Source organism: Callorhinus ursinus, unplaced genomic scaffold, assembly GCF_003265705.2.
Source record: "Callorhinus ursinus isolate GAN/ISIS: 27379988/994484 unplaced genomic scaffold, GSC_fseal_2.0 scaffold19, whole genome shotgun sequence".
In the NCBI taxonomy this organism is placed as follows: Eukaryota; Metazoa; Chordata; class Mammalia; order Carnivora; family Otariidae; genus Callorhinus; species Callorhinus ursinus.
The window spans coordinates 18,245,764-18,273,671 of record NW_027397081.1 but is presented as its reverse complement, the minus strand read 5'-3'; positions in this window follow the sequence as shown (position 1 = coordinate 18,273,671).

The window sequence follows — 27,908 nt, the reverse complement described above, 5'->3', positions numbered from 1 at the left end:
ATGTACTAGGAAAGCATGCCAGCAGATTTCACTTTATACCCATGAGATCTATATCCTGACTATATTGATAGATACTATTCAAGGGAATGTGAAAATTCCTTCTATATGTGGATTTCTGTTGTTCTGTCTCTTTGGCTAATCCACAGAAGGTACTTAATAAATATTTGTTGGATGGATGGATGTACATTATATTTTCATTATAACGCAAATACCATATTATTTATCTCATACTTATATTGTGCCAACAAGGAAAATGCAATCGTCCCTCATGTAATGCTTTTATGAACATAACATTTCTGAAGCTCGGCTGACTGATAGGCCATTAGAAGGAAGTGCTTTCTATATCTGTTTCCTATGACAAAAAGGAATTTTAGAAATTTTGGGTGTGAGGCTTTTGAGTGAGCCTTTATAAGCGTGTGTGAGTTGCCATTTAGTTTGTTAGTCGTTGAGTTTTGCAATTATACCCATTCAGATAGAACAGTACTTTAGGAGCCCGCAAGAATCTTGTGGATGTGCACCCTTCCCTCCTTCTCTCAACCTTATCGTTCATAAAAGAAATACTAAGCAAAAATCACAGTGACATTGGCTTGCTGGACTTAGGGCTGAGACCAAGTAAGGGCCAGCATGTTCTGCATGAAGTCTCTAGAGCCTTTCCTCCCAGTGGGAAGACTCATCTGAGAAGTTAGGGGAAAGACAGCTGTGTGGCCAGGAGAGTTGCCTGCAGAAGCCAGCTTCTTCATGAGGATAATTGAACTTGGAGTGTTGGCATCCAGAAGCAAGTGATCATGAGGGAGAACCATAGAAATGGGGAGGTCACAGGAGAAAAAGAGAATGAAACAAAGAAATTATCCCCCAAGAGGACAGTCTTTCTTCTTTCCTTTATTGCAACTCAAAGCCCCGTATTTACCTTTGATTACTCAGAACTGTATCTCAGGTGTGTTTCCCACATCACCACATATGTGGCTCTTCAATCATCCCTGTCTTATAAGAACATATAAGCAAACACAGGGGATTGGTTCTTACTTTGTATTTCTATTTGGGAATGGGAAAAAGTAATCAACGTGTATTGGGCATCTACAGGTGCCAAGTAATTTTACTTACTCTCCAACTCAACATGTTTTAGGTGGAAAGAACTAAGTATGCGCAAGGTAAGTGACTTATCCAGAGTGGCCACCTAAGTGATGAGACTGGGTTTGAAACCCCTGGCTGTCAGCCCCTGCATTTCTACATGGACGTCCTCAAGACAGATAGGAAATCCTGAGAAACGGAACAAAGGGACATGCATGGTGATAAGAAGTATTCCGTTTGAAGATGTATTTTCTTACTCTCTTGCCTTCCTTTTCAGTACAGACCAACACCGAGCGACAATTATTCGTATAGCCACACATGCAAGCCCAGGTCCTCTTCCCTTTTTCTGACTCAAAAACAGCAAATGTTCCATTTCACATCTGTGGAGATTGGGTTTTATGACTGCACATTTGATATTAGGCAGACCAGGAAGGTCACAGGAGAAACGCCTCTCTAAGTGCCAGATCAAAGAATTGTACGTGGCCAAATACCAGAGCACGTTGGTTTTCCTCTTACTCATCTTAACATTCGAAGTAATTGCACTTGAGCTTGAATTTATTCTAAGTCAATATTATAACTCATTTCTGGGTCTCTTTTTCAAGTAGCTTTGTTTAGTGTGTTTAAGTGTGCTTCTATCTGGATAATTTCTCAAATGCCTTTCTTCCTCATCCTCTGTCACGGCCACTTCCCTACTAAGGTTGAATCCCTGGTACAAAATCGTATATTGAAGGCCAGGGGCACGTCAATAGCTATCTCTGTGAAAACCAAGAGAAACAAAAGCTTACCACTTCCCAGTATTTGTTAAAACATACTAAAGCAGCTCATGGGTTGGTGTCAAGGTCAAGGAGGTCAGCCCACACTTGAGCTCAGGCATTTGAGTTTGTCCAATGAGTCAGTCAAATGGGAATGTTGGGGTGTCTTGGCTGGGTGTCGATATTACTATGCATAAAAGATGTCTATTTGCTATACCAGCTTTTGCCATCACACTAAACCATCAGCTTAAAGGGTGACTAATGTCCTGAGTACACTTGTCTTTACAAGAAGTTCCTTGCTTGCAGGGGCAGATAAATTTTGTTGGATATTTTTTCATCTTCTCTTTCCTTTCCTTGTCACTCCCTGATTATCCACCGTTTCCTTTGTGCCTCCTCCGCACCCTACAAGAGGTAATGTACTCTCTCCTTGCTGACTGCCAATCCCAGCACACATGCAATTATTTCTGCATTATCTGTCTTCCCCACTAGAGTAGACATTCCATGCACACCTGTTTTCCCTCTTCCGTATAATTCATTTGCAGATCACTGGTGCCATACAACGGCTGACACAAACTAGGCCCTCAATAAATATTTGTTGAATGAATCCAAGATAGAATGAATAGAAAAGCACATTAGTTTATTTTGCCACATGTTTGGCTTCACTGAAACATTTGGATTTTTTTTTTTCTTTTGGGTATCTTTCATTCATACTGCCCCCCTGCCTTCCTCAGTCAATATTTATTGAGCATGTTTGATGTGTCAGGCACTCGAGTATATGCCAGCGTGAGTGAGACATGATCCCCGCTCCCTTGGAAGGTCCAGAGTGGGTTGTACGGATCCTGTTGGCTCTGAGTCAGGGAGCCATTTTTGGTGAATCACCAATCACCGTGGGTGGAGCCTGGAAGTGGCTGTTTGTGAGAGGATGTAGAGGAGGGGGACATTACCCTGATCTGGAGACTCTCACAGCTCATGGAGTAGTGAACGAATCCATATGTGAAATATATCAGAGATGCCTGTCCTCGAAGTAGTGAGGTACATTAGAGGTGGCTAAGGTATCTTGGAGAGGTAAAGCCGTGACGTTTTCCCCCAATATGAAACCTCCCTGATACTTTCATCTGGTATATAATTTATATTACACATATTTCTTCCGTACTACTGTGTACTCAGCGCTAAGCCAGGGCTGCACACATGCCAATGAGGAAGGAAAGTGTGAGACTTGCTTCTAGGAAGGTGTAGGCCAAGACACAAGTGTCTGACTCATACCTGAAAGTGAGAGTGAATATGAGTGAGCAGGAGTGAGAGTAAGAGAGAGGACGGGAAGGGAGAGGACGGGAAGGGAGAGGAAGGGAAGGGAGAGGAAGGGAAGGGAGAAGGAGACTTTTCTTCTTCAGTCCCCTGTGTCTAGGTCCAAAGAAGTCCAAAGATGATGGCTTTAAATTCAGGTATTTTAACTTTCTCCTTTAGACATTTTTTCAAGAAAGAGCTTGATACTGTTGAAGTGACAGAATGTGAATTTAGTAGAAATATAAGAAATATCTAAATAACTCTAGTAATCGAGGTTATTGGAGAGTTAGCCTATTTTCAGGTGTCTGGTTTCATTGTGAACTAAGACTTCCAATGAATTTTCAGATTTAGCCCCTCCATCCTACTGACCATACGCTATCAACATTTAAAAAAAAAATTTTTTTTTAAGTCTCTTCCCACTTTTACGATGGCTAGAAGGATTAGGTCTCGGGTTCATTCAGTACATATTTGCTTGGCACTTATTATATGCCAGGCAGCATCCCAGGCCCTAGAATTCATTACCCTCAAATCACTGACCCTCTGCTGCCATTGATAATACTGGTTTTCCTTTTATAAGATATATTTCAAAGTGCCTCTGGAAGGGTCTTCAGACTCCTTTTTTTTTTTTTTTTGGATGAAAGGACTCACCACACGTGCGTGTGATTTTGTTTTAATTACTAAAAGGAATATGGAGCAGAGCTGGAATAACATAGAAACTAAAATTAAAACAACTTGAGAATTTCAAGAAGCAGGATGCTTTTGAATAGTCTTAAGCCATCACTCTTATCAGGCTACTGTGAGGAAGACAAGACAGGCTGAAAGGACAATTATCTACAATACAATTGCAAGAAGAAAAGTGTTTTCTTTTAAATATCGACCTAATGCTTAAGGTGCCTGGGGCACAGGCTGGGCACTTTTCCATGCGTTATTTCATTCTCTTCTCCCAATAACTGTGGGGAAATAGATCCCATTATTCCCATTGTATAGATTAGGAAATGGGGGCTCTGAGTGACTAAGGAAGTCACCCAAATATATAAACAGGGTAGAGAACATTTCAGTACAGATCCATTGACTTAAAAGACCTTGCCTTAGGTAGAAATCTCAGAGTATTCTTATTAAGACTTAGATCCATTTTTGGTAACTCTAAGAAAGTCTTCTCTCTCTGAAGACTAAAGGAGGGGTTAATTTGGTTTTGGATTTTGTCCTAAAAAACCTCTGGGATTTATTGCTATCACTTGCCATTTTTTGGCCTGCAACACATTGAACATGCTAGAGAGTCCCTCTTCAACTCAGCCATCTGTGCTCTTGGCTTTTAAATTCCATGAAAATGACTGGACACATTCTTCTTATTCCATCCATACCCAAGGCCAGAGGGAGACATTCTATTGGCTTTCTCCAGTAATCTTTCCTAACACTGTTTTCACTGTCTGTTCCAAGGTCTTCATACCATATTCCCTCTCATGTGTATGTGTGCATTTTCTGTATTATTTCTCATAATCATTACATAATGTTAATGTAATTGTAACACAAATGTATTAAAATATTAAAGCCATATATTTTAATCACTAACAACCAACACTCAGAGAATGTCCTTAACTGTTGATTTTAGTAATTAAAGAATATTATAAAGAGCAAGTGCAAACAACAAGCAGCTTCTGAATTTGAAAAATATCCAATAAATAGAGCAGAGACCCAACAGCTCAAACCAGGTTTGGATTGTCCGTCTTGAGAGCTTGGATTGTCCATCTTATATGGCTTACGTATAGGCCTACCTAAACGCAGGGAATTGGATGAGTCACGGGCGTGGAATTTCGCCACTTAAGGAGCATTTGAGATCCAACCCTTACACCAGAGAGAAGGAACTAAACTCTGGAAAGGTTAGTGATTTGCCCAAAAGTCAAACAGGAAGGCCCCATGGGATCTAAAGCAGTGATTCTCAAACTTTTATCTATAGATAAAAACCAGATTGTTCCAACACAGATTTCCTGAATCACAATCCCAGATACTCTGATTCAGATCAGGGGTGGGGCCCAGGAGTCTGCACAATTAACAAGCCTCCAGGGTCATTTGGCGGCCGGTGGTCCTTAGGCCACACTTAGAGGAACACTAATCTGGAATCTCGGCCTCCTGACAATTTCTTCCCAAAGGACGGCGTTGCCTCCCTACATTAGGAAACATTGCAAACGGCACAGAAGACTCTGTGATTCACATTAACACTCTTATTTCCTGACTCAACAGTTAATTCCTGATTGCATCATTCACTGAGTAGTATTCCTTCACTTAGCCCCCATCAAGTGCCAGATGCTGTGCCAGGAGCTAGAGATATACAGATTTGAACCCAACTCCACTTCCAAGGAATGCAGACTTAGCAAGAGGAGTTAGCTACCGTGTCTTGAGCCCTTGCTTTGCACGTGCTTCTCATGCAACCATCTCTTGTCTTACCTTTAGGCAAAGCTGTACATAATAGGTTTGGGAGCTTTTCATATTTATAGAATCATACAGACTCTCTGCAGCTTGTTCTTCACACTTAATATGTCTTGGAAGTATTTCTTTGTTCTTTCTTTGTACACGTCTAGTCTTCATCATGGCTAGGAGAACATTTCTCAATACTGATGGACCATCCTGCCTTTAACCATTGCCATATTGATGAGTATCCAATTGTTTATATTTTCTCTGACTACAAATAGCCCCACGACGGATTCTGGAGTAAATATTGTTATCCTCATTTTACCTTGTCCAGTGTCTCACAGTGGCAGAATTAGGATTCAGATGGAGGCCTGTCTATCTCAAAGACTACATAGTTACTTTCTTTTCACTATTATGCCTTTTAATAATTGCAATAGAACGGCTTCCATGCTGGATGAGGTGGGTACTACAGGATCATCAGAAACCTAGCTGCTGATGGAACCTCAGGCAGGGTCATCTGGGGAAGTGACAGATTCTGGGAACAGAATCTAGAAGTCTTCTGGGCAGAGAGAAAGAAAGCCACTCTAGGAACAGGTATAGTCATATTACAAACCCATCAATCATACCTATTGATCACCTACTAGGGGAAACCTATAATATACCCTTGGGGAGAGGTTCATAGAAAAGAAAAAAAAAAACAACAACATGCCATTTGCACACCAGGATCTAACAGTATGATTTTGTGGGTGTGCCTACACATGTGTGAAAAATACTAAAGTAATAAGCGAGTGAGAACAGTATAAATAAATACCTACCTCATTTGGCAGCTTTTGCAGACGACTGAAAATGAGTAGGCTGTGGGGTCCTGTCTGTGTGGCACGGCAAAGAAATTTGCCCTCTTACTAGTTCAGGTTCTCCTCCTGAAATGAAGAAAGTACCATCTAGGCCCTGCTTACTTGACAGGGATGTTACAAGGCTTTGGTTAATTTCTGTAAATGTTTTGAGCTCCTCTGAGGTGTGTGTTCTGTAAATAGGAGGTATTAATAGCAGCCGTCAGAGCCAAAACAAAAGTGAGTTGAGCTACAGCCATCTTCTAAGAAAGAAACACAAATGCCCATAAAGCGTGAAGCCCATACTGGGTCCATCATATTGACCCTTCTTTAAAAGGCAGCCTGGATCTCATATAGGACATCACGACGGTTCAGGCCCTGATCTCAAGTGGGAAAATTCAGGAGACTGGCTGGGTTTTCCAGCATTTAATTTCCCAGCTGATTACTATGATTAAGAGCCCATCTGGCACAGCCCATTTGTGAGGTATGTGTGTGCAGGGAAGTGGGACTCCAGTAAAGGCCGAGATCTAACAGGAAAAAAAAAGAAAAAAGAAAAATGCACAGTGGTGCCAGTGCCATTTTGGAGCTCTCTGCTAAGATGTTTAAATAGGAATTTCATTGTATTAGCATTAGTGAGGCCGGTAGGACGTATGCTGTAAGAAAGGCAGTTAGGGAGCAAGTGTTTCTCTTTCTCGGGGCTTTTATGTTAGCTTAGTGGGGATTTGGTGGTGTCTTTGTCTGCCATGGGTCTGGAGGCCGTGAACGTCCTAAGAAGAAAATCCAGCTCTGGGTTTCAGTGGCAACACACCAACATCTGTACCCGCAAGCTCATGGCCACTAAGTAGGCAGTGGCTAGGGAGACACACACTTAGACTCCCGTACGGGGATGGCAGTGATCCTTTAGGACAAGGGTTACCCTAGAGCCCATGCTCCCTTGTTCCTAGACCTCCAAAGAAAGCTCTGGGCAGGGGGTGGAGGAAGACATATGTTAGCTCTCCCATCTTCATGGCCCCTTCAACATAACTGCACTTCAAATCAATTCACAGGCAAGTCAGTCTCGTAAGCCCTAATAGGACTTACAGATGTGCAGAAAAACCAAGGTTATGATGCTCAGCTGAACTCCCGGATGGAATTTCTTGTAATTCTCTGTTACCCAGGGGATCCTGTGTAAACCCATTCCAGACAGATTTTTTATTGTACTTTATTTCTGAGCTCCAACCAGACCTTCCCTTTGGAGGTCAAGCCTCCAAGTCTCCTTGAAAATTCCTACCTCAAAGGTAGAGGCTTCTGACTCCTGTGGTCACCACTTCTGCCAGGGGCTGAGGTCCACAAGGAAAACTCATCAGTGACTTGATCTTAATCCCTCACTGTGTGTGCACAGGTCACTGAAGAACATCTGGTAGGCTCGACCTTTCATGTCCGTTTGCCAAATGGAATCAAGTGGGGCTTACTGGAGGACCCATCTGTAAGCCTCTGTTGTGACAGAGGGATGGGCTAGATAGTGGTCTGATTTGTAAGGAGGAGGATCTGTAAGCCCTATCTAGTTTGCTTAGCCACGAAAGGATTGATGACCGCCCCCCCCCCCCCAATGGTTGGAAGATCTCCATCTTTACAAGCTATCATGCTGAGTTTCTTTGGGCTGGGGCTAGGAAGGTGTCCTCCACCTCATCTCGGAAATGTGAAAATAAAGTTGGCTTCTCCAGAGGTTGGAATCAATACCTAATTGCCCTTGTGGAGGTTCCCACCCTATCTCTCAGGAAGGTGGATTTCACAGCCCGTAATGTGGAGTTCAGCAGAGAAAGCTAGACCAGTAAGAGTGAGAAAGTCTCTGATGTGGTCCTTCTGACTCCTGTGGTCACCACTTCTGCCAGGGGCTGAGCAAAAGGGACTTTTGCTTCAATTTACTTAGACCATAGACTAAAGCTTTACCTTCTTGTGGGGCAGAAGTCCATTAGCAAACCTGTGAATTACAGTGGGATCTTATTTACAATGATAAGGTTTCCTCAGGGCCCAGGTATTTCTGGGGAGCTCTGTCTGTTGCTGAGTAAAGGGTAAGTCTACTGATTTTAGGTCCTGAATAAAGGATAGGTCTACTGATTTTAGGTCCTGTTCAGACAGAGCTGTCTAACCTCCTCAAAGGTGTGAGCCAGTCTAAGTCAATGAGGTAGGATGGCAAGCATCTGTATCTCATCACAGAGTCTTCTCCTTGCCCCTGGGACCAAGAACTTCCCAAGCATCCCAGGATAAATAATAGTGCCAGTCTGGATCAGGTATATCGTCTGGGGAGGTGTTTCTTATAAAATGTGTTGTCTCACATAGAGATTCCAAGGTGAATCTGATTAGGGTGAATGGATTTGTCATCCCGGGCTACATAGAAACTTCTTTTTTTATCATGATTTTTCTTGCGTTCAGCAGAGACTTAGCTGTTAGATTTGCATCTCTCAGTGGCTAGGAGAGGAGGATGGGAGTTGTTTTTGCTGGGTTTTTTGTTGTTGTTTTGTTTTTCTTACCTTGCTCCAGTAATTTGGAGTGTTATCTAAAGATTGTGTGAATAAGATGTGTAAGATAAAAATCAACGCAGACTCCTTTATGATTAGCTAGAATGTCCAGAAATAATAATATAAAATAATAATAATAATAATAATACTTTCCAGGAATCTCAAAATTTGTCACACAGAGGCTCCTGAACAGCACCTCCCCACTGTCATGAAGTCAAGGAAATGTTGCTCCAAGAGGAGTCTGGGGTCAGTCAGGAATGGCAGATACCGCTTAGTATACTATGTCCCATCGAACTCTTTCCCCCTTGGCAGTAATAACTTACTAAATGCTCATAAAACTCTTTCCTACTGAGATAAGACAGGATTTCAGAATCCTTTTAAGCTGGTACTCCAGACAGCCCCTAACAGGTAGAGTTGGCATAAAGGGCTCAATTTTTAAAAAGTAAACATATGAAATCAGTGGCATCTTATATTCTTCCTGGCATAATTAACATGTTCCAAGAAGGGATTTTTGGACTCGTTCTGTGGCTTTTGCCAGCCTTTTTTGTTTACAGATCATGTAGATGGGATTCAAGAGTCAGCTTTCCATTTACCCCACCCATCCCTGTCCACCACCCCAAAAGCATCACACCAAAAAAAATAGGAAATATGATCCTGCTTTTATGAGCCATGAGGTGATGTCTGGTCCGTATTAAATGTCAGAAATAAATTATTTATGGGAGATGAAAATACAGAGATGTGATTATATTATGGATATTAATCCTACCCAAGAATAGCATCTTCACCACGTCGAATGCTCCCTGAGGGACACTAGTACTTTTTCAATTATACTTAATAACCACTTGCCTTGGGAATACATAGAAAATGTGTAAACATTTTACACGGGACACTTAAAAGTTTGATGTCTTCTTCAAATCTTGAATTTATCCTCTCTTCAGTCCTGCCACATGTGTGAAAACAAATAAAAATAAAGTGAGCAGCCACAATGATCCTAGGTAATGGACAGATGGACTCTAGTCCAGGTCTAGATAGGTGAACAGCATTTTGCAGAATCAGGATCTGTGGCCTGTCACTCACAATCCGAGTTACGGCAATGCACAGTCAGCTGGGCTTGACTAGAGCACATTGCCAGAGACCTTTCTCAATCTTGATTGACCTCTGATGTCAGTCTCTGATAGGAGCATTTGGTGGGTTATTCTTTGGGAGTACCCAAGATGGCAGCTGCTAGAGTACTTCTGGCAGTGGTTTCCTACATCTTGGGATTTTAGGGGGCACACAATGGCTCAGTGACAAGTCAGGCAGAATGAGAAAAGGGGCGCCATGAGATCCCTTCAGCTTGACCTGGGACCCTCTTCCCAGTTTGGGGAGGGGAGGGAGGTCTTCATTGTGATGCTGCCATTACAGGAACAAATGAGCTTTAGAAAGACACTTAACCTTCCTCTCTGCCCCAACGTGGAGTAGTAATACCAGCTGGGCTGGGGAGACAATGACTGGATGTTGTGTAAAGCATTTTGCAATCTGAAGCATTAGCTCATAAAAGATGGAGAGGCAAAACATTCTGTTCCTTACCCTGTGTGTGGGGGGCATCGGACTGAATTTCAGGGTGGAGTAAGGGAAGGTCATTTTACAAAATGTGAAAAAGATGTGGTTTTTGAGCTCGAGGCTAGAGATGAGACATTTGGATGGTGCACGCGCGCACACATAACACACACATACCTATACTCATGTTAAAAATAGCAGTTGTATCACTTTTAACTTTGAGACGGGTCTGGGCGGCATTATAGTTCGCCAGCCACTGTTAATAGGGCTCTTTTTCTTCCTGCATCTCAGAGAACAGACTCATTAGAGATTTTCTAATATGATGTGAAAAATCATATTTTTTATCTGAAAGTTACCTGAATGAACTCGTTATGCCTCTGATGCCGGCTTTCTTCCAGGCCACCCTAGCCACGTTGATCATGCGTTTACTGGTATCTTTCTTTTTCCACAAAGGATTGGCAGGGTTGGAGGGAGGGCAGGTGGTGCTGTAATGAAAGGTATCTAATATGTTTTCTGTTCTTTGGGGACTTTGAGAAAGCAGCGAGCCACCTTATAAAGGAAAGCGTGTTTTTGGCAATCGAGACGGAGAAGGGTCCTCCACTGCCGGACTAGTGGTTGCATTGATCCTGTAAATTAGTTCTTCCTCTCTTTGATGATGGAGGAGCATGGAGCGTCCCAGCAAACATGTCTTCATATTAGGGTGAGATAACCTTCCCATTCCCAGCAGGCAGGACAAATAGGCCAGCAGGCAACAAGGCAGGATTTCCTGGGCTTCCTAAGCAAATGAAAAAAAATGCAGGTGTCATTCTACTGCCCCCAGGCCAGCCAGGTCACAGGGTAATTGCCCAGTTGCCCTGCTGGGATAGGCCCACCAGTCTCTCCTCCCTCCAGGTTCATTTTTCATTTTGATTGAGTCATGATGGCTTAGTGCCACAAACATCGGGGGATAGGCCTGGTAGGGAAAAGGTCATAAAGAACTCCAATGATCCCCTCTTCCCCAAAATCCGGGCTTCGGTTTCATAGAGGCGTCTGGAAAGGGTGGGCAAGCAGGGCTGGTTGCTGGGTTATGTTTTTCTCCGCGAGTGGCAGGAGCGAGATCTCCATCTTGCCAGTTTAAGAGTTGCCTGGCTGCCCGATTTCAACTGAGGCGGAATAGCTTGCTGCAGCTCTGAAGTGTGAAGATCAAATAAAGGCTGGCAAGGAGAAGAGAGGGAGCCGCAGAGCCTTCTCGGAGCCCGCCGAAGGGACACACCCAGCCCTATGCACGGAATGCAGATGCTTTTCCCATCCCCTTGCTCATCCCTTGTCCACCCCTGAGAATTGTGGTAAAATAGCAGCAGGCTTGGTCGATTGCCCCTCACTGGAGCTTTTCTGTTGCGGCTGGTGGACAGACGTTGTGAACTTCTCTAATTTGGGAAGGGACCAAGCAGATGCTCGTCCTCCACCTATCTTGGTGTGTGTCTTACTAATCTGCCCGTGACAGTGACACAGGGACCCATGCACACATACACGAACACACACATACACACAAAAACATACAAGCGCACACGCGCACACACGCACGCACACGCACACTCAGACCTGACTTTGGTTTGCCCCAGCACCCTGAGGAATGATTTAGGCTGTGTATTGTCTACTGTCTCCATGTCCTAGGGAAGATTTTAGAAAGTCTAATGCAGGAGGCTGAGAAAGGAAAATATTGGCTTCTACAGTACAAACATCTCTGTCCTGAAAGGAAATGTTAATTTCCCCCCAAATCAAATGTTGACATATATCAGCTGCTGCAAAAGATGTGTCACTATGGGAGAAGGCCTCTGCTCTGGAGCATGGATGTTGGGCTGGGAGTCCCTCCTCCGAAATGCTAACTGGTTTAGAATCTAAACGGGTTTGGTTTAAAAGTTTTAGGAATCGTTCCAGTTTGTTCTCAAAAGCTGATCTCTCTGGGACGCCCCCCTGAGCAGCGGAGCCGGGAACAGGGTTCCACTTTGTGGAATGCGCTGTGTTCTGCATAAGCCTGGGCCCCTACACCAACCTCTGTAATGATTCAGGCACGGCTTAGCCCTGCCGGGAATACAGGATTCTAACTGGAGGTGGGGGTGGGGACAGGCTAAGGGCACGGAGAAAGGATGTCACACACAGGCGAAGAGAAATTTCCAGCACTAGGTGAATTACCTGCTGCTTTCCTCACTGCTCCCCAAACACGCAGTCTAAGTATTCTTCTTTGTTCAACACCTATGTCTAAAAAATTCCAAATTAAGTTCCCCCACTCTCTCCCTCCAACACACACACATGTGCCCGCACACACACACACCCTTTTAACTTGTTAAGTTTGAAAGATGATGATATATACAACCAGCGTGCTTTGCCAGTCTGCGTGGTGAAGGCCAAGATTAATGCAGGAGGTTGGTGCGGTGTTGCCGCAGAGCCGCGTGATCAGAATACAAGATGGAGCAGAGGGGGAAAGGCCAAGAAACATGTCTGCGCTTGGAGTTTACACAAGTCTCCTTAGCAACTTGTCTGAATTTATTTTTCCCTTAATGTGTGTGGGTTTCTTCCAAACCCCAAGCGACACGGGAGTCGGGCGTCTAACAGTCCTCGATGTCTCTTCTAGGAGGGCCAAAGTGTTTCAGTTGGTAGCAAACCCTTGTCTCCCTTCCCGGCTCCGTCCCACCCCGGGGCCCCTCCCTCCCTGAGGTGGCTCTGCTCTTTTGCATTGTGACTTTGTGGACTGTTGGTCGCTTTCCAGAAACTCGCATCTCCGCGGGGGAATGACAGAGCCTGTTTCTGATGGCCACAGCTGTGCAGGTTTCTGCCACGGCCTCCCGGTTTCCAGAGTGCGTTCCTGTGTGTGGCATATGGGTGAATGTGCCTGTTTATACGCCCGTGTGTTGCAAAATGGGGAAAAGCCACAGAGCTCCCTTCCTGTCCACATATCTTTTGTCATTTTTTTGTCTTGTTCTTCTCCTTTTGTGGCTCTCTCCCCTTGCCCCCCCCCACATGTACACACACACACACGGTCCTGTAATTCTAATTAGAATATAATATAATTAGAAAATAAGGCAATTAGAAAAAATAAGCCCTGACTTTTAGGAATCTGGTATGTTGGATTTTATGCGATTGGGCTTGCTTCAGGGGAGACAACCAGAAATACTGCAGTGGTTTTACCTCACAGTGCTTTCCTTTGAAATAACTCTGAGGGAGTAGAGTTGCTGCTTCACTGGAGCCAATGCCGAATGTAAATCTTAATATTTCTCCTTCTTGCCCTCTCCCCTCTGAGAGTCCGGGGAAAAAAAAAAAGAAACCTGGCCAAAAAACGTTAAGGTTTGATTTTGGCTCTTTTACAAGCAGATGTTGCTTGTCATTCTGTTGTTTTTAAGCGGGCACCAGATTGGACCAAGCAGCAGTGTGTGTGTGTGTGTGTGTGTGTGTGTGTGTGTGTGTGTGTGTGTGTGTGAGAGAGAGAGAGAGAGAGAGAGGGAGGGAGGGAGAAGAAAGAGATTAATCCTAGGAAAAGTTGAGAGCAAGAAGTAGATAATGTAGATTAATACTTTTTTCTTTCCAAACTTCACCTTGGCGAAGACTATATAAAATCGTGTTCTCCTTGGTTGTTTGTTGTTCCGAAGGAAGAGGGAAAGGTGGAAATCAGTAGACGTGGAGAACCTGCGCGGAGAAAAGCTGGCCTCTCCTAGGCTGAGATGTGGAGGCTTGCTAGGCTGTTCAGATGTTCCCTCTGAGTAAATCTATACCCTGCAGTAAGGCAAAAAGGCCTTTCTGTGGCAGCCGAACTTGGTTTCTTGTGTTTGATGGTTGTAGACAACCTTGCAGGGGCTCCAGGCTCTCTTGCACTTTTCTCGGAACAAGCATCCCATTGTTACAGGGTCAAGGTTCCGAGGACACCCTGACTCTTTGCATATTGCTTATCTCTTTTCTCGCAGGGTCCAAGTGATTTAATTGTCAGTTCTTTCCCAAGCCTCTCTGTAGCCCCACTTAATTTGTAGCTTCCTAATCTAATTGCGGGCTGTTTTCTCAAGAGCAAAACATAGCTGTGAGAATAAAAGTGTTAAAGTTGGCCGGCATACGGGAAGCCTTGCGCAGCATATAGTTCATTTATATTAAAGAAATGACAGACGTCTGATCTTTAAAAATCTGTATCTCATGTTTCCATATCAGAACCAGGGTCTTCTACGTTTCTTAAAATAGTGATCCGTTGAAGAAACCCTCCTGGCCTTATTAAACCATCTAGCTAGAAAGGAAAGGTGTAGCCTGGCATCATTGTTTGCATTTTAAAAAGGAAGAAAAATTGTCATCCTAAGCAAACTTAATGCTTTCAAAAGTGAAAGTAGCCTCCTTAGCCAGTTGCACACGAGACAACTTGTTACTGGCAGCCTCTTTTTCCTTTGTCTCTTCGGGTGTATCGAAAGCAAATTTGCCTCCAGTTCCTCACTCTGAAATAGTTGATCTCTCTTACGCGTCTGTTGAGGGCGAATATTGAGTGGGTTCCAGACTGTTTGAGGAGTGGGCTGCTTTTTTTTGTCATTTAAAAGCAATCTGAGGGCATCTTTTGCTTTTGTCACCCTGTCTTACTCTGTCGTACCATTTTCACGTCTTTGTCTTTAGTTGACCTAGCCACACCTTCATTTTTCACTTTACGTAAAATATTAATTTTTTTTTAATGTGGGGGGGGTTGGTGGTGGATGTGTGATAGGAAGCTTATCAATATCAATTCTAATGTTCCCTTCGGCCGAAAGGAGCACGAAAATGATGGCGTTGCCTGGCCAGTCTCCTCCCTCCCGCTCCCTTCTGGTCAGTTTTTCCTGGGCAGGGAAGAATTCATTCTACCTAAGCTAGCTGGCTTTGGTGCCGGAGCCTCTGCGTTGCACGCCTGAGAGGCGCTCCCACCCTGGGGTCTGGTGTCCCAGGGGCAGATCGCAGGTGGATGGTGAACGGTGTGGCACATGGCCCCAGTGAATGTCTGCTGGAGCAGCGACTGCTGGATGTGCCTCTTTTGTGGAGGTGATTGGATCTTCCTGCAAAAAGCAAGGGCTGCAGAGGGTGAGAGAAAAGACATCAGGAAAACAGAAAAGCCATAGGGAGACCAAAGCCTAGCTGTCTCCCCTCCTTCATGATGAATGCCAAAGGGTAGATTTGACTCTTTTTTTGGTGGTGGTTCTTTTTGTTTTTCCTTTCTTTTCTTCCCTCCCGCCCTCCCTCTTTCTCTCTCTGTTTCTCTTTTTCTTTTTCTTTCTCTTTTTTCTGCCTCCTTTTCTCTTTTCTTTCCTTTCTTCCTACTTTTCTTTCTCTCTCTTTCACTACTCTCTTGCCTTCCTTTTTAAAAAAGTTCACTTGAATTGCTCTGTCCCCTCAGGACAAAGGAGGTCTGCTGAGATTCGGTGTAAGACGTACATCTTTAAAAAAGAAGGAGGGTGGAGGGCAGGAAATCTTTCTGTTGGTGTTGTTCTGCTGACATCACCATGGATTTGGTGTTCAAGCCCACAGCCAGGCAAAACTCAAATACATTTTCCCTTTTGCAAGCAGCTGCACAGTGAGTTTGCCTTCCATTAGTAAAGGAACAATGAAGGAAAAGCAAACCCTGCGTCTAAAACATGGCCAATGAAAGAACGTTGGAATGGAAGCCAAGAATCCTGCTGTGGTGGAAGGGGGATAGATTCATGAATTCTCCACAATAAGATATTTTACTTCTTTTTAACAGCCCCATCAGCAGAGAGAAATAATGACTCCCGAAACATTTCAGAATCAAAAAGTTAAAACGATGTTTCAGTGATGCTACATCATGCCAGGTAACGATTGCCCAACTTGATTATACCTTAACCATTCTTAATTATCGATAGCCTGTCTCTTAATCATGTTTAGCAAATGAGCGGTTTGGTATAAAACACGGGAATTTGCGAGTATTTTGAGACCTCACATTCCTATTTGATCATTTTTCCGGTAAAATCGTTCTCAGGGTTTGTCGATAGCCAGGGAAATTCCAGGAAAAATGTGAAAGTGACTTATTTGCAGAACCTTTATAATATGTGTAGTTTGGGAAATGAAGTAAACATAATGTTGCCCAGTGATTTTCTAGAATTATTTTTATTTCAGTGTTTGGTGTTCCCTTTTTACTCTCATTCCGGCGTTAACTCTAATTTAGCTTTAATCAAGAATTGGGTGGCAAAAAGAAACCAACCAAAAAACAAACAAAGGGTCTTGATCCACTTAAAATAATTTTATTTTCCAGACACGGGCTAATGGTTTGAAGATATTGGCCTAGCAAGATGGCAACGAGCTTAAAAAATAGGATTCCTAAGAAGTTACTTTTTTCAGGTAATAGTGTTTTCCTATAACCTTCCCAAACCTTCCATTTCCTCAAGTACTGCACATTTTTAGAGCGTGCCTGAATGCTTTAGTTCTGAAGAATAACTGCATTGTAAACTTGATTTTTTTAAACTGGCAAATAGCTTTATAAGATTCATAGCAAATGAGTAGAGCAGTCATGGCATTCAATTCTACGGAATTCAGAAAAAAAAATTTAAAGTTATTACTTAACAGTGCTTACTTCTTTTGACAATGACTTAACTCATTTGAAACCATCAGGCACTGTCCTTAAACTCTGTGGCTATCTTGGGTAATTGAATTTAAAAATGTAAATATTAGATGATTGTCTCTAAAAAGCCTACCGTGCTCTGAATTCCTGGAAGATAGGGCTTGTATAATAAATTGCATAATAACAATATTGACATTTTAACTTTAGTCCTAGATTGGTAATACAGTATGGTGTTTAATGCAGCTATCCCCATACCTGTCCAGTGGCTAAGATTTGAGCTCAGCTATCATGATATAGGTAGTTTCCTTTTAGTGGTATTGAGGGACTTCATGTCACTTGAGAATGTTTAATAACATAAATGATATATTTGCTTGATAAATTACCTTACTGTGCTTTGCCATAGTTCATAAGCATTCAGCCTCCATTTTCCAACTTAATTATGAGTATTACTATCTCACAGAGCCCCACAGAATCTTGCTTCATAAAGCAAGCCAAAATTTCCTCTGAAAAGAACCTTTCTTTTCCTCCTTAACACAGAGAAGGTTCTTGAAGGAAGTAGTCAATTAATATTTTGGAGAAAATATCTTCTCCCAAACACACCATTCTCCTATGAGGTCAGGATTTGACTTATTTTTTTCCCCTGCAATCTAGACATCTTCTGATTTTTCTTTTATTTTCTGAAATTAAAACCTTGGATTGTTTGGAAGCTAACGCTACAGACCATTTGGAATGAATAGCTTCTCTCTGTCCTATATTTACCAAAAAAAAAAAAAAAGAGAGAGCGAGCGAGCGAGAGATGCCCCCAATTAAAACATAGCATCGCACTCCTTTTTTGGGGGTTCAAGGGTGCAAATGTATGAAAATTGTTCTAATTGAATGACCAAGTGTAACACTTTAACAGATCTTTTGTTCATTGCAAACATACTGCATTCCATCTTTTCAATAAACCCGATAATAATAGTTAGCCCTCATCACTTTGGAAGCCTGGGCAGGTTCCTTTCCATTTGAATGAGAGTTCTTCGTCACACATGCTCCAGCAACCCTTAACAGCATGCGGAGTGCCCATCCTCAAATGCCTCTGGACCAGTGCCTTTGTCAGAAAGATCAAAGGAAAAGAAGAGGCTTGGGGTTCATTTTAAAATCTTTCATTTTAGAAGGGAAATGAGCATTTTAAAATAAAGCCAAGACCACTTCGAGGTGATTGGTTTGGATCCTACTTATTTTCACTAGCTACGGTTGTTGCTTTGGATCTGAAAGTCAAGCCGCAGAGATGCACCTAAATCCTCAGTTTGGGGAACCTTCACGGCACAAGTATGCTGCCAGGAATCCTACCTGCGACTCAGTCCTAATGAACTAGGCAGACGACGAAGAATCTGTGAAGGGTCACATCTCAATCCCTATTGGTCCTCTCCGTTGGTTGGTTTTGTGTTCTCCTGCTTTCACCTTTCAGGTTGTGTGCATAAGGGCCTGTTCTTTCCTCTAAATAATCTCCAGATTCAGCTTTGTCTCCTGTTATTAGTAGAGCCTCCTAATCTTGAGAAAGGCTCATGCTCATATGTCGAGGACAAGGAAGAGAATTTTTTTGAGAGCCAAAATCTTTAGACGTTGTTAACAAAAATTAAAAAGTTTCTTTTTAGGTCATGTGAAGGATGGAGACATATGTTTTTCCCAATATCTAGGGAGGGATTATTTTGCTTTTCATCATATGTCCCTAGAAGTGCTTATGATTCAAACTATGTCTCTAAGAAAATTCACAAAAGGAGGTTAATGAAGCTTCATTGTCTTGGATGTCTCATTTTTACGTGTAGAACATTGACTTGGAAGAAAGAATGCTATATTGACAAATGAAATCATTTTAGAAGTCCTCAGAAACAGATCCATTTTCACATCCTTGAACAATTTTGGGGGGAACAATTACACAATTTCTTTTCCAGCTCAGATTTTATAATATATGCCCAAACTTGTTCTGTGTTGGTTTTGGGACCGATAATGGGGGTAGGGTGGAAACAAAAACACAAATTTGTCCCGAAGATGAGTCTTCTAATTTAATACAACTAGAAATCTCCTCTAGAAGACTTTTCAGAAAACACTTACAAGCCTATTGGTGGTGCTTGCCAGTTTATTCCACCTGTTTTCCAGAATGCAAACAGAAGGGAAAAATTCACCAACCTTTTTCATGTAATTATAGGCATTTAAAGGAAAGAACTTGCACTTGGGATTTCATGTGTTTCTCAATCTCTCTCTCTCTCTCTCTCTCTCTCTCTCTCTCTCTCTTACAATCTGCTGCCACTTTGGCCAGATCGTGTGTTAAGGTCTGAATAAATGAGCCTTCCGTAATATTAAACAGTAACCCGATGAGATTTACCTAAAGCCTAGTGTATCTGTGGAATAAGTGAAAACAGAGGGACTTATGTGGGGGAGAATACAGGTGCTGCTGCTTAACCTTTGCCGTTCTAAGAGTAGGATGAAGTCTTTCCATTTGGGGCATAAAATATTAGAATGGCAGAATCTTTGGTTGGACTAATGGCTTTAACGTTTTATTTTCAGACATCTCAAAGCCCCAAACGAGAGAAGATACTGAGGCCTGTTGCCACAAACCCGTAGATCCGAACTTGTGGTGATAGTCCACACAAGCTTGTGTCTATAGGTATGTGTCTGTTAGGCAATCTCACAAACTGCGGGCTTTGCCTGTATGCCATCCAATCCCCCTTCCCATCCCTTTCACTCCCCACCCTTCCCCTTAGTTTCCTTTAAGAGTGGTAGAAATGGAAAGAAGGGCTGGTACTGGAGGAAGGAGACCTTTTGTTCCAAGATGGATGGGACTCTTCAATCATTAATCTATAAGCTTGCCCTCAATTCCCTTAGCTCTCGTAACTATTCTCAGCTATCAGATTAAGAGAGGGGCTCGCAGGTGAGGCAGCAAGACTTTGGGTGACTCAGACAGCTTACTGTTGAGGGATGAGTAAATAGATACCTAAACAAGGATCTGTTTTGTTTTCTGTAGGCCTAATTGTTTTTGCAAGTTACTGTGATCTTTTTTTGGAAACGGACAGAAGCTTGTGTACAAGACCCATCTCACCCTGGCCTGACTTGTACCTTGTGGCAATTCTTTCTCCCCCATTGTTCTCAAATCCGTCCTTATCTTTTTAAAATAAAATTAACCAAGGGAATGGAGGCACTGAAGTCTTTATTCTTCTGTGCAGAGCCACCACTGTAAGAAAAAGAACTTTTTATAAAAAAGAAATCGCCCGTTGAGGTCTAACTTCATAGTTGGCCAGAGTTGTATTGTAAGTCTTCACATGTTTAAGAGGTTGGAATGAAAATAATTTTATCCCCTTGCCTCTTAAATGTCACCATTGTGCCAGGATTGGAAAGCCAAACTGACTTCAGATCAAAGCAAAAGTGGCTATATTTGTCTCATTCCAACAATGTGAGCTGAGGAGTCTGTAAACAGAACCCAGGGTGAAAAGTTGATCAGATTTGGATGACTCTTAAACTCTTGCATTCCCTTCTGGTCAAACACGGTGCCAGGAATTCCCTTAAGATTTCTGTTTTGTTTTGTTTTTTTGTGCAGACTCTTCTAACCAGAAGAGTCAATATAAAGCAGTTACTGAGTTACCATTGGCAGAAAGTTTGAAATTCGAATGGTAACATTTTATTTCATTCAATGCTCTTTCCTCTTCAGAGCCACCCTGTCCTGGGATGGTAGAACTCCTTTCTTCTATTACATACATAAAAATGAAATGTTGTATGTTGGAATTGGGGAGGTCTAGCTCTAGATCCCATATGTTTAGGGGGGAGAATGAAAAGCTCTGCAAGTGCTCCACCCGGAGGGTATGGTGTCCGTGCATTGCCTTTGTGTTTGCTTGGCGTAGCATCGAGGAGGGTTGTAGGCCTCAGCCGCCAGCCTGCCAAGAAGTCACTACTTCATTATGGAATGATAGAACATGACATCCCGAAGAGAAAGACTGTCCTCGTTGGTGTGTGTCATGTATACTTGTTTGCCCAAGGCCTTGATCCACCCATTAAGCAAACAGTCTACTTGGTTGGTTTTACCTGCCTCTTGAAGTGGTTGACTTCGAATGGATAAGCTGCTAGCAAATTAAGCTTGTATTTTTCCTGGATAAATACTTATCTTTGATAAAGGCAAAATCATGTCTCCACTCATCATCCCATTAACCTGCCGTTAAAGTGTGTTACCAGTGAGACCAATGGAGTTCATGAATCCAAGGGGATGTTGAGCTGCCTCTAGTCCCCATACAAAGACACCAGAAGGACTACAGGATGCCCACGAGGTGACTGCCAGGTTGTTTCTTTGAAAGAGGTTTTTAAAACCCATTTCCCTAAGAAAAAAGATTATGGAGAGCAATCAATCTATATAAGGTTTCTAAAAGACCTAAGATACTATTATTTGATTCATCTGACTAGAAAATATTCTAGTGGAAAACCCAAAGCCCCTGGACCCTGGCCACAAGAAACAGGATATTAAATATTTTACATGATGATGCAATTCAGTGTTTTTCCCTCCTTCCATGTCCATGAATGAATGCTTCTGTAGATATTAATTATTCCTTTGGGTCTCCCTCAGAGTGGACCAAATATTCTACAGGAAACTGCAGAAAGTAAAATAATTTCAGGTCTTCCCCAGAAAGACTCTAAAAATATATTTTAGTAGTCAGTATTGCATGGAGGTGTAGAGAGAATGAATATAAAACAAAGTAGTTTTATTAAAATCCTCAAATTGTTGGTATCAAAATACATTTACAAGGCTGTAACATCAGGATATAGTTTAGTTTAAAAAAAAGAAAAACAGAAAATTTATAATTCTTATTCCAAGAATTGCATTTGATAAAGCAATTCAACCCTCATCACCAGAGATTGGGGTGGGGGGCAGAGGGAGGAGCTGATACTTCATTTTAAAAGAGTTTCTTGTTTTTATTCCAAAATTAATAAATACATTTTTCTACAAGAAAAGAAAATGGTATGTACGGGAAATAATTAACTTTGAATTTTAATTTAATATGATTCCTTCTTTTTCAGTGTGCTTACCAATAATTCCCTAGTATCTGTTAGGTCCTATGAATCTTTGTTGGCTGACTATGGTATTTAAACTCATCCGATGTGCCCCAGCCTCTCTAATTAACTTTTAAGCTTCTTATGCCTGGAATAGTGCTGAAATTTTACAGAGAAGTCAATATGAATGACTCTTTAAAAATTTCAAAGATTTATCAACACCTAACATGGTGCTCAATAAAGTAAAGTTAGAATGAAGCTCCTTATTTCTTTTGGGATAGCCATGTGACTAGAAAAATTATGAAATTCATTCACTCATTCACCCAACAAAGTTTTATGAATGCTTACTGTATTCAGTACTTTGTGAAACGGTAAAGATATGACTGTGACTTCAAAAAAATGGTTATTTGGTCAGGAGCCCCTTCCTAGGATTGCATGTCAGTTGCACGGACGCCCATTTTAATGAATCATGCTTTATTCCTAACAGTTGCCCAGCTTCCAAATACCTAATCGATACAGAATGTGTCTATTCCTGGGGAGTCCATCCTCTTCCATAATCTCAGACATTTGTAGCATTGTTTGAGGTTCACCGTCATTTCATTTGGGGGGATTGCTGCTGCTAGCACCTCAGACTTCAGTGTTCAACAGACTGAGAGTCTGTATATATGGATTCAGAATATCTTTGGAATCTATTTTTTTGGAAAGTTAAAGAGTACAATATATTGTCTCTACCTAAAGATATATAACTACTGTTCTTCTATAAATGCTACTTATTTTGTTTTTTTACTCTTTCTTTCAATAAGACTTTTTATGACATCATTCCATATCATAATTGCATGTTGTTATTGCATGCCTACAAATATTTACACTAATTATGTAATGAGCCATAATTGCGCTAATACATGATAATGGGCTAAAATCAGTGTAAATAAACAAGGAAATTCACACAACCAAAAGAGCAGGGTATTGAAAACCATTAGTATTCTAACAGCAACATCTTTCTATCTTTGACCCCTCGAAGAAGATGAATTTTTCCACTTCTGGATATTTAAAAGCTCTATAAGCTATACATTTAGGCTAATACACTAGCATGCTAGCACATCAAAACTTACACTGTCTTCGTTCTATCTTCTTTGGCTAACTCTTGGCGCTTTCATTGTTTTCCATTCTTAAGGGTTAGGCCTTCACAGTGTTTACAGAATCAAGCAAATGGTCAGTGCAAGGAAAATGAGAGAAATTCAAATGCAAAGGAAAGACAATGACTTACGTTTTCTTCCAGTGTCCTAGTGAATATTAAATCTTATACATAATTGAATATCAAGAGGCAGAGGACTCACAGTTACTCCTTGGATTTCCATATGAGATCCAGGACTTAAGGCAAACTTGCCAAATTGAATTCAGCCATTCTGCGATTTTTTTTTTTTTTTTTTTTTTTTTTTTTGCCATACTATGAAGTTACAATATAAGTAGGACAAGAGACATGACAGAAGAATAAAAATCACCCGGCCTTTATCTTTAGGTTCATTTATACTCCCACTTTACCCATTCATTCATATGCTTTTGCTTTCATACAACGAACATATTTTTAAGTCTCTCCTTTGTGCCAGGTAGGATTACATTTGCAGTGGTGAGTAGTGCAGCCCCATCTTCGAATAGCTCAAGGTGTAATAAAAGAGACAGATAGCTAAATTACAATGCAATAGTGTTAGGGTTAAATTAGAAATGTGTATATGAAATTATGAATGATCAGAGGAAGAACTCTTTAAATGGAGGCGTGAAGGATGAATGGGAGTTTGCTTGGTAAAACTAACTTCCCAGTCTTTCCCCCAAACCAGGTAGCACTGATCCAAGAGAGGCAGCCTCCTCAAAAAAAGCAGCCCCATTCCATGATATCTGCGTCAGGGACTAGGATTGGGAAAATGGTCACTCTCCAGGTTAGTGGAGCATGATGAAACACCAACTCTACAGCATTTGGATCTATTTTTTTGAACATAATCAACACCATGGTTTTAGTCACCATGTGCTTAGATACTCCTCCATCTCTGTGTGCCTGGGCCCCGCTCCTTTATGGAACAGCCTTTACCAGGCAAAACCAGAGTCTAGCTAAGCGATGAGGAGAGGTGGCCATCTGTAGACCAGAGAGCAGTCTCATGGGGAAGGTGCAAAGCTGATCCAATTCGAGTTCACATGCAGATGGGAAGTCATCAAGCTGCTTAGAGTCTGCTGCCCCAGCATCAAACTGGGACTGATGATAAAGAAATGACTCAGTTTAAAAATTAAAAGCAAACAGGGAAATCTACTGTACTCCTTTAGAAGGAAAAAAAAATAGAGTCACGTTTTGCACATTGCTAACTAAAGTATTGGGGAAAGAATTTATACCAAAAAAAGTGCTGAAACAGTCAATTCTGGAAGGAGGGGCACTTGATAAATATGTGAATTATGTACTATTATGGTAAATATTGTTGAGTGGCTGTTCATTATAGCTTTTATATTATTTGTCTTATCTCTGCTTTGCTCATAACCCTGTTTCCTATAACTTTTCACCATGTTTTGGCTGAAGCTCTTTCCCCTTGTGTGGTGACCCTTTAGAGATGACAGTTGTTCAGTTTCACAGTAGAAACATTCGTTTTCCTAAATTCTTTTTTCAATTGTTCAAGTTTAAATATTGGTCTACTTTTATATTCTGTTAACATAGACACCGGAGGGCATTAGTTTGATCAGAATAAATGCCATTATATAACATTACCATAATTTTGATGCACCAATAATACCAAGAAGAACAACCCTTAGTCTTTCCTCCCTTCTTGTATGCACAGTAATCTCAAGAAGCCAAGATTCTTGTGTTATTTTCTCTACTGTGAGACCCTTTGATGTGTTGTCTCTTATGAATGGCCCAAATAGGTGACAGCACGAAGAACAATTATAAGACTAACTTGTAATTTCATTGCTTAAGAAATGGTAGCTTTCCAGCCATTGTGACTGCATGTTCCCAGGTTGAGGTAGTAGGTTGTATAGTTTAGAATTACATCAAGGGAGATAACTGTACAGCCTCCTAGCTTTCCTTGGGTCTTGCACAAAGCAACATGCCAAGAACGATCATGATTCCTCCGGGCCTTTTTTTCTAGGAAAGCCTGTGAAAGGTAAGATTGGGTACAGTTATTTTACTGGCATTTTAGAATTCAGGTTTTGTTTAATTCTTGTACCCATGCTGTATTTTCATGTTCTGTTTCTTTGGGTTGGATTTTTGTTTTACCAAAAACACGAGCCTTTCAGGGATTCAGCTTATCAGTTACCCATTGTCACAATAATGCTGCATAATAAACACAAGACCTCAGTGGCAAACAACAATAAACATGTTTAGCTCGTGAGTCTGTGGGTCAGTGACTTAGACTGGGCAGTTTTTCTGGTCTTGGCTGGTCTCATTCCTTCTGGCTGTCAGCTGTAGAATGGGGTCTCTAGGATGCTGAGGTAATTCAGTTTTCTATGCCCTACATAGCCCCGTCTTCCAACAAACTCCTCCTTGCGTGTTCTCACGGTGAAGGCAGAGGAGCAAGAACAAGGAAGAGCCAAAAGCCTTAAGTATTTCGCAAGCTTCTGATTGCTCTATGTTTGCTGGTACCTCATTGGTCCAAGGAAGTCACGTGACCCAGCCTGGCGCCAGAGTACGAGGCGCTAGGAGGAGGTTTCCTGGCAAAGGGCAAGGAACTCAGGAACACATGGCAGACGGGGGCCATTTTTGCCATCACATTGCACTTTCTTAGAGTTCATCAAATTGAAAGTAATTATGCACCCTCCATCCTAGCGAGCTCCCAAGATCAAGAGCCGTGTTTGTGAATTCACATTTTGGATTTTGGACTGAGCTGGCCTTTGTCTGAATGTTACGTATATCCCTGTTAATGAAGTGCATTCCCACCAACTTCTGCAGGAAAATGCCAAGAGACTGGACTGGTAATAATATGGGGATTGACTAAATCAGAAACAAGACTCAGTCACTTCACGGTGATAACTAGTGTCAAGAATGATGGACACTTTGCCTGACTTTACAGTGAACTTGCACAATCTGCCCAGAGTATATGAGCGGCAAAGCAGCAGTAGGACCCAAGCCTGTTGGCTAGGATGGGGTAGCTCCAAGCCTAGATGCTTTCAATAGAAAATGCAAAAAGGTAGTCGGAGGTACTTAATGAGGTTATTTAATCCATCTGATGGCTTTCTGCCATTTTAATATACAACATATGTAAGAGAATGGACATGCACGGTTTAGCTGTGGCTCGCTTGCACCCACTCTCTCTCAACTACCGTGTCACCATCTTGATTCCATGCTCAAATATTTTTAAAGTGAATTATGGTGATTGTTACGTTACTAAGAGGTTCAAGGATAAGTAGCCTCAGCTCGATTATAAAGCACAGCTAGAGGCTGAGGTTCATTTTAGACCATCCTGAAAGTCTACAGTAGAGCTGGGAGCAATTCTAAGACACCTGTGCAGTCTTCATTTCTTAGTTCACTCATTCATCCTTTAGAAAGGCCTTTGGCCTTGCTCTAGAAGACACTGCCATTACTTTGTCACATTTATTATGTGTTTGACATGAAACACAGTTATTACCTATATCTGTGTTGGCTTACAGTTTGTGTATTAAACATCTGCAGCCTCTTGACATGTAAGGACCTACTTAGTACTGTTTATACATTTATAAAGCTTTTATTTTTTTTAAATCAAGTTATCTTCCTGTACAAGACAATAAGATCTTCTCCTTGCAGTGCCATAAACTTGAGTGGTTTCAAACAGCCATGGCTCCCAAGAGCCAAGGAGTATTTGGGGTCATGCTTTGAAAACAAACTAACTTTCATATGATTGGATTTCTACTGACTAGGTAATAAGGATATACCCACCAGATTTTACATAATGCTCTCTTTGCTTCAAGAATGGCTGTGGTGTCTAGGAGGTCATCGTGTTGCCATTTTTCAGCCAGTAGCCCATGGTAGGACAGAGTTTGGGAACTGCAAGAGAAATAAATTACATTGGAGGCCACGTTAGATAGACACATCTTAGTGTAAGTTATAGCAGTACGGGATGGATAGAATATTCTTCAACAGGAGTCATTTCTTATCTTCATCTTTGGTGAGTATGTGTTCTTTTTCCTCAAGGGAACTCTTCACTGAACTTTCTGTTTGATAATCATTCTTAGTCCCAGAAACCCTAAATACACCATAGTGTAATACAAATGACCATAGTATCTTCTGCGACTTAATTTTAGCTAAAAGGAAAAAATAAAGAGGTACATCATGCTACATTTTAAAATATCATCAAGAAACTATAATAACCTATATGGGTGGTGCAAATGTTATTTTAATTTTTTGGAATCTGGTAACTTAATCCAGCTATTTTCTAGCACACTGATAGACTTCAGAACATAATGTGTTGCTGGCACCTTGACCTTCTTCATCCATGAAAGAACATTTCACTGACACGATTTAAGGAGACTCTGGCCAGTTAGAATAGTGAGTTTATAAACTTTTCTGAACATAGGTCATTTGTACTTCTTCATTTGCATGCATCAGATTATTTTTGACTTTGACTTGGTGTATTAATAGAGACATTTAACTAGTATGTGATAACTCCATTGAGCCCCTTCTTGTTTGGAAGTAGGCACTTCCAAAGATATTCTTCGGAAGGACAAACCCTAGCCTTGCCAGAGTTGTCTTTGGTTCAGTGTCTTCTCCCAGCTTTCTGAAGATCCAGGGAGAAATGAATAAACCAAGGTTTTCTTAGTCAACCAAATATATATTCTCTAAACACTTAGTACAAGTTTGAACTGCAACACCTTACCTCCTTACCATTCTTGTCCCCCCGTACTATTTTCCCTTCGTCTCTTGCCCTCCAGATTCTAACCCCACTGAAATATTTGTTTTTCTCTTCTGAGTAGGACCAACCTCTGGTGGTCTTTGCCTTCTATTTCTCTAACAGTTATACTTCCA